Below are 8,585 nucleotides of genomic sequence, written 5' to 3' on the forward strand. Positions count from 1 at the left end.
TGTGACAGCATAGCATCACGATACATGCCCATACGCATCATCTGCATGTTTGTTATGAGATGTGGTTGACCATTACATATGACATTAGGCATGTTGTTATAAGACTCCCTGATAGGCAGAGATTGTCTTACATGAGTACACGGTATGCGCAGGATTGATGTATGACTGGATTATATGACTCGTGCATCTTGCATTGTGTGTTGTGATTATTGTACGCCCTAGCGACATCAGGGTAGTAGCTTCCACAAGTATTTCATGGATGGCCAGATGAAACACCAGAAATCTGTTCAACATGAGGTGCTATAGATATCCCTGGGTGAAAGTCCTTAAACCCTCTTGGTTCCAGAGGTTGGTCCAACATCTAGACCAAGTGCATGAGCGCATGAGGGCTGTATACCATTAGGCCGCGTCTCCCACTGTGTCGTAGTCAGTTAGAAGGGGGTACGGACTTACCTTCCCGAGAGGAGGGGGCAATGCTAGGCTGAGTCTGACCAGCTCGAGGAATAGGTCTGCTATCGACGAGCCGAGCCGATATTGGCAGGCGGATAGTGAGGTCTCTTCCACTCACCTTGTTGCGCGTGATGGGGTGGCAATTTGGTTTGGAGTGTAATAGACCCCGGTGATTTTTCAGAGAAGAACCGTACTGATATGTGGACTTATTGAGCAAGCGTTGCATACTCATTCATTCATTCATTCACTATCCACTCGGGCTGGTGGTGCACAACTATTTGTTACGTGTACCTTCACATGACTAGGATTTTGGTTGGGCGCATGACTAACCTGAGATCAAGAGTTTACCACATTGAGTCTGACTATCCAAATTTAGGTATGGGACTGGTTTAGATAGAAGTCCCTTGTGTTGGACCCTGTAACCTGTGATACTACGTACTATCATCTCGACTTCACACTCCAGCATGATCATTCCATTCTCACCACATATCGCATTACATCCGCCGCATATGGCATTTCGGGTTACTATGTTTATGCATTTATATGACCTAGATACAACTGATGGTATTCGTGGACTCATCAGGATTTGTATATTGTATTGCATCAGCGGCATCTGATATTTAGCTTATTGTCTCTGCATTGCATAGTTGATCTACATTGCTTTATTAGTATATAATATTGTTTTTATTATATTTCTGTGTCACATAGCCTAGATAAGACTAATGGTATTTATGGGCCTATCAGTTTGTTTTCTTATTACTCTAATTTCGTATGATTTATGATCTTGCTAGTGTTTCTGATATTGTATGATTATGGGTTTAGTAGTATTTTCGCTTACTCTGATTACTTTGATATTGCTTACTTGGCACTTACCTTATGCACACACTTTCACCACCCATTAAGCTTTCTATAAGCTTATGCACGATAGATGCGTGCATGTGATGTTAGTTTGCAGTAGCATTGAGCCTGGAGCGTGCAGCGGTCTTCTGGAGCTTTGATTTATTTTATGTATATATTTCCCTTTCAGTATTGTACTCAAACGATTATATTAGTGGATATGTGATGATGATGTTGCCTTTGTGATTTGGGTAATCTTGTGGTTATGCTCATTACGAGATAAATGTACATTGGAAAATCCTCATTATAGGATCCCAGGATCAAAATTTGGCATATATATGCTGGGAGCCGAGAATAGGATACTACGAAGGCTGTCAGTACCGAATTCGGCGATTGAGAATTTTTTAAGCCCGGTTTCCGAGTTTGGGGTGTGACACGAGATCCTTAGAGTTAATTGAGGTTATGACTACAAATCAACTTGTAAATCAACCAGTGAATCAGCCACAACCTCAAGTTGTGGAAGTCCGGTATGAGAATGAGGTGCACCATGCACCCCTACCTCGTACTTTACTAGATTACTTACAACGGCGGGGGTGAGCACCCCTTCTTGTATGCTTTTTCCAAGAAACACAGGAAACATGGATATCAAGCTTGGAGTGATCCAACTCCTTCCAAAGTTCGTTGGACTTGAATTTGAAAGTCCATACCTACACTTGCAAGAATTTGATGAGCTTATAACCACTTTATACTTTCCTAACGTGTCTGAGGACATGGTCAAGCTGAAACTCTTTCCTTTCTCCTTAAAAGAAAATGATACGATGTGATTGTACTCACTATGTTCACGATCTATTGGCACATGGAATGACATGATGAAAGAGTTCATAAAAAAATTCTTTTCATACCATAAGACAAACACCATCAAGAAGTCGATCATGAACTTTGCCCAAAAGGAAGATGAAACATTCTTCTAATGTTGGGAGCGGATCAAGGATCTCGTTAGTTCATGCCCACAACATGGTTTTGAAATGTGGCGCATAACAACTTTCTTCCATAATGGACTAACATCTTCTATGCGTTAATTCGTCAAGATGATGAGCAATGGGGAGTTCATGAACAAAAATGTCGATGAGGTGTGGGATTACTTTGACAAACTCGCTAAAACCACACAAGCATGGGACATCTCCCCAAAATCTAGTACCACATCTAACCTTACTCAAGCAAGGGAGAGGGGTGGGATATACTTGCTGAAAGACAATGATGATATAAATGCTAAAGTAGTAAGTCTCGTAAGGAATATCGAGGTAATGGAACTTAAGAAGGATAAGGCTAAGGAAGTTGTTTGCGGTATCTGTGCTTGCAACATACATATAACTGAAAATTGCCCAACAATACCTGCTTTTCAAGAGGCATTGAATGAGCAATTGAATGTCGTGAACAACTACCAAAGACCTTTTAGTGGACCCATCTCTAACGCATACAATCCTAATTGGAGAAATCATTCAAACTCTAGTTGGAGGAATGGACAAATTGCTACTTCTTAAGGAATCCCTAATCAATTCTTGAATCAAGGGAATCCTCAAGAGGATCCGGTTTGGAAAGATATTCAAAACCAAAAGCTTATCAAGCAGAGTATATTGCAAACCCTTCAAGACCTTTTAAAGGCCATATAAGGGTGTGAGACAAAAAATTTAAATGGAAAAAAAGGGATTCTTCCAGCCTAATGTTTTGCCAATCCTAAACTGCAATATGAAATAAGTGATCCAAGCTCTTCAAATCAAATGGAGCAATCTAAGTCTATCACCACTCTTAGGAGTGGGAAGATAATTGACAAGTCTATTCCAGTAAGGGCTGAAAAGTCGAAGGACCCAGAAGTAGATGAAACTAATAGACCTAGCAACACTCCACAAGAGTTAAAACCAGAACTCCAAAGCAAGTCGATTGCACCATTCCCCTAACGATTGATTGCACCAAAATCTCTCTTTAACTCTCAGGACATTCTAGAGGTGTTGAAACAAGTGAAGGTCAATATTCCTTTACTGGATGCAGTTAAACAAATACGTTCATATGCTAAATTTCTCAAATACTTATACATGACCAAAAGATGGCAAAATATTTAAAAGAAAATCTTTTTAACTGAAAAAGTGAGTGCCATCTTAAAGCAAGATGTGCCACAGAAATACAAAGATCCTGGTAGCCCAACCATTGCTTGTGTAATTGGAAATTACCGCATTGAGAATGCACTTCTTGACTTAGGAGTGAGCGTAAATCTAATTCTTTGCTCAGTTTATGAACAACTAGGTTTGGGTGAATTGAAACCCACCCAAACCACATTATAACTTGTTGATCACTTAGTTCATGTATAGAAGGGGATAACTGAGGATGTGTTGGTCCAAGTTGATAAATTCTACTACCTGGTAGATTTTATCATCCTGGATACTTAACTCATCGTAGACATGAGCACTCAAATTCCTGTCATTCTTGGTTGCCCATTCCTTGCCACATCAAATGTAATCATTAATTGCAGGAATAGAGTCATGTGTTTGTCTTTTGGAAATATGACATTGGAGTTGAATATCTTTTTCAATGTGGGCAAACAGTTAGAAGATGATGATGATTCTCATAACATGAACATGATTGACTCTTTCGTAGAAGATAGAACACTTTTAACCTTATCATCTAACCCTCTAGAGATGTGTCTAGCCCACTCCCATGATTTTGATGATGATATGATTAGGGAGACGGGAGCCATGCTTGATATTGTGTCAGTACTTGAAGTTAACCAATGGAGGCCATAATTTGAAGAATTGGCCCAAATTGATGTAGTGCCTTTACCGTCTAACCTTAAGGCATCGAAGCTTGAGCTAATACCTTTGCCTTTTGATTTAAAATATGTCTATTTAGGTCAAGATAAGAATACCCGGTGGTGATTTCTTCCCACCTTGAGCAAGATCAAGAGAGTATGTTTATCTTTACTCTCATTGAACATAAGGGAGCCCTTGGATGGTCGATTACGAACGAATTAAACCTCCGATTTGTACTCACTGCATTTATCTAGAGGATAATGCGAAGACCTCCTAGCAACCACAATGTAGATTAAATCCAAATAAGAAGGAAGTCGTTAAGGCTAAGGTTCTTAAGCTATTGCCTATGGATATCATATATCCTATATCCGATAGTCAATGGGTGAGTCCAACTCAGGTGGTTCCTAAGAAGTCCGGAATCACCATTATAGCCAATGCTGACAAAGAACCCATGCCAACTAGAGTCACTACTGGTTGGAGAATGTGCATTGACTATAAGATGTAGAATACCATTATGAGGAAGGACCACTTTCCTTTGACCTTCATCGATTAAATTTTAGAAAGGCTAGCTAGTCATTCCTATTACTATTTTCTTGATGGATATTCGGGCTACAATCAGATCTAGATAGCCTTTGAAGACTAAGAAAAGACCACGTTTACATGTCCTTTTGGCACCTTTGTTTACCGAAGGATGTCATTTGGACTGTATACTACCCCCTACCTTTCAGCGATGTATGTTGAGTATTTTTTCTAATATGGTGAACCAATATTTAGAGGTTTTCATGGATGATTTCTTGGTTTTTGGCCCATCCTTCAGCAAATGCTTGGAAAATTTGAAAAATGTGCAAAAGCGATGTGAGGAAAAGATTTTGATACTGAATTAGGAGAAGTGACATTTCATGGTTCATAAGGGAATTGTCCTTGGACATATCATCTTGTCCAAGGGAATTGAGGTAGATAAGACTAAGATTGATCTTATCTCTAACTTACCTCCGCCCAAGAACATAAAAGATGTGTGATCCGTTTCAGGAAACTCTAGTTTTTACACGAGATTGATAAAGGACTTTAGTCACCTTTCTCTTCTCTTATGTAATCTGCTTCAAAAGGATGCACCATATGAGTGGACTAAGAAATGTCAAGAAGTTATTTCTACGCTCAAGGGCATGCTAACCACCGCACCTATCATGCATCCACCAGAATGGAGCCTTCCTTTTGAACTTATGTGTAACGCGTCTAACTATGCTCTTGGGGTGGTTTTAGGCCTGAGAAAAGAAAGGAAGCCCTATGTTATTCATTACGTGAGTAGAACTCTAAATCCTGCCAAAGTGAACTACTCTACTACGGAAAAGGAACTCTTAGCTGTGGTATTCACTTTGGACAAATTTAGGTCTTACTTGATCGGATCCAAGATCATCATTTACACAAATTAGATGGCACTTAACTATCTTCTTTCTAAGAATGATGCTAAGCCCCGCCTGATAAGATGGATCCTCCTACTCCAAGAATTTAATTTGGAAATAAGAGATAAAAAGGAGTAGAGAACACAGTGACTGACCATCTTTCCCGCCTTGATCTCTCTGATTCCCTTGAGACGACACATATAAATAACATGTTCCTTGACAAACAACTGTTTAAAGTCTCTCATTCACCTTGGTTTGCAGATTTTGTTATTTATTTTGCTACTCGCTTCACGCCAACACATTGGATTACACAAGATAAGAAACAACTCTTCACCAAGGTATGCGAATTCTTCTGGGATGATCCATATCTATTTAAATATTGCCCAGACCAAATCTTAAGTAGATGTGTATCAGATAATGAACACCAAAGTGTCATCTCCTTCTGTCATTCTCAGGCATGTGGTGGTCACTCACTACCAAAAAATCGAGTAAAGGCTATGGAAGTTGAAAGCTTTTAGCTACGGATTAAATCTATAGCAAAATAGCTACGGATTTAATCCGTAGCTATAGCCTAGGTTCTCTGTAGCTAAAACATACCTTTCAACCTATAACCTATATGGTGCTGAGGGGGATCCATTAGGTCCACTGGAATATATGTATTTGATCTAAGCCGTCCAAAAATTCGGATATATAATGTTGTTGCATAAGCCCAAAAATTATGTGGATTGAATATCTAGGTGGACCACACCATAAGAAATAATATAAATTAAATGTGTACTGTTAATTTGTTGTGTGGTCAGCTTAAAGATTTGATCTAAATGAATTTTTTATCATCCTTAAAATAATAATTTAAATTTATTGGATGGAGTGGATATATGAAATACATCAAAGTGGGCCCCACGTAGCTAAAATCCTAAAACAGCTCACGGCCGTCCGTCACGCGCCCGTCGAAAACCCCATCTCCCTCCAAAAACCAAACCCAACGCCATTTTCTCCCACCTCCAAAACAGAAACCCACTCTCTATCTCCGTCTCCATCTCTCTCTCTCTCTCTCTCTCTCTCTCTCGTTCCCTTGCCCTCTCTTCATCTCCCGATCTCCCTCACCCTCTCTCACTATCTCAAGGCCGCATTCCGCATCTCCCGAAACCCATTTCGCTGCATGAAGTAGAAGAAGAAGAAGCATCGTACGGTGAGTATATTTCTTTTTCCCTCTTTATCTCTTTCTCAAATCTTTCAGAGGTTCAATCCGCATTCCCCTCTCTCTGTTTCTGAAATGTAAGGGCCGTTTGGCTGGTCGGATTGGAAGGGATTGGATGTTATTGGAAGGGATTGGAAGGATTTGCCCCTTCTGTTTCTGAAATCTAAGGGCCGTTTGGCCGGTCGGATTGGAAGGGATTGGATGTTATTGGAAGGGATTGGAAGTTAAATCCTGGGATTGGTCGGGCGTGCCAAACAGAGTCAGTGATCAGATCCCAATGCCTGAGATGGGTTTGGCTCGAGGGATTGGAAGGGATGGGAAGGTTTAATCGCAGTATTGGCCGGGTGTGCCAAACAGACTGGATATATCAATCCAGGGATATAGCAATCCCATGTATCTGAAGACAATCCACTGTCAACACCATCAATACCTAGAAATCCAGGCCATCCACCATAATACCTTTCAATCCCTTTCAATCCACCCAGCCAAACGGGGGAACGGACTGGCTACTCCCCCTGACACCAGCCAATGGCTGGTGGTCGGTGCTCTGTGGGCCACACCATGATGTATGTGTTTCATCCATGCCGTCCATCTATTTTTATAGATAATTGTAATAATTGCTCAGGAGGCATCGCCGGCTGCTGAGTCGGCAGCAACGGGGATTGTGCAGTCGGGAGAATTGTGTGCCGGTGTCAGGTATTGCCTTGTGAATTATAATTCTTTGTTTAGGTTTTACTGGTTAGATTCTGCAGATTGTTATTTACGGTTTTAATTTATATGTTCGGTGATTGGAAGTTGGAATTTGTGAGGAGAAATGCGAAGGAGATTCGCTTGGACGGTGAATTGGGGGGAACATGCTGTTGTTACACAAGGGTGCAAGATCCTGGCCAGTCATCAGGTGGGATGAACATGCCTTGGATTATAAAACTATGGCTGTGGTCCACTCATTAGGTTGCATGCTAGTTTCTGAGTAAAATGGATGGTGGAAAGAAAGGGCAATGAATGGTCCATAGTTAATGTACACGTATGGTCCGCCTGATGAGTAGACCAATTTGGTTTTTTGCCCAGGGGATGTTCATGTTGGGCTCTGTCTGATGAATGGTCTGGACCTTTCAAACAGCCTTAGAGGAACGGATGGATGAGCAATTATTAGCAGTGTTGTCAAAATCCTAATATCTACGATTTATGATTTGAGTTGAATTTTAAGTAAGACGATTTGAATCTCACCTTGTATCCCATTTTATATAAATCCTATGATTCTCTGATTTGAATCCTATGATTTATGATTCAAATCCTGATTTACAATTCAAATTATGCTTAGTCTCTTCTATTTAAGCTTCCCTCGGCTTTCATATTATGTTTTTAAATTGGTGGGGGCTTTAAGAATCGTTTAGAAAAGGTAAATTATTTTATTGTGCTCTTTATGAGAGATTAAATGATATATAGTTTCTTCAACATTAAATCATGGAGCTGTCTCTCTCTCTCTCTCTCTCTGTGTGTCTCTCTCTCTCTCTCTCACTCTTTTTAAGATCTCTTACTTCTTAACTAGTTGAAACACCAAATTAATGTATGACTTATCTGGAATGTTTTCATGGGTGCTTACGATCATGTGGACTTATCTGTATTGTGGAATAGTGGTTAGAAATCAAAATATCTTTTTCTGTTGGTCTACATAATCAAATGCCACTTTTCCAACGTGATTCTAATTCATGAAATGTCACAAGAACATAAATTATAAAAGGATCCTTGTATGTTTTTTAAATGAAATTTCTTGAAAGATAAATAATAATAAAAAAGGAAGATAAGAATCCTTTATCGCTATCATAACATGGTATTACTTGGCGCATATTGATGGCAAAAGGATGATTGATAAGTTTTTAATTTTTTTTGCTTATTTAT

At 39.8% G+C, this 8,585-nt stretch overlaps 1 non-coding gene across 1 annotated transcript; it reads right to left on the reverse strand.

The window, feature by feature from the left end:
* Positions 1 to 2,201: 2,201 nt before the first annotated feature.
* On the reverse strand, positions 2,202 to 2,308 carry LOC131238304 (small nucleolar RNA R71). Its single transcript, XR_009167708.1, has one exon. It is a non-coding gene; the product is annotated as a small nucleolar RNA R71 (small nucleolar RNA).
* Positions 2,309 to 8,585: the final 6,277 nt, after the last annotated feature.

The sequence above is a fragment of the Magnolia sinica genome, chromosome 2 (assembly GCF_029962835.1).
Source record: "Magnolia sinica isolate HGM2019 chromosome 2, MsV1, whole genome shotgun sequence".
NCBI lineage: Eukaryota > Viridiplantae > Streptophyta > Magnoliopsida > Magnoliales > Magnoliaceae > Magnolia > Magnolia sinica.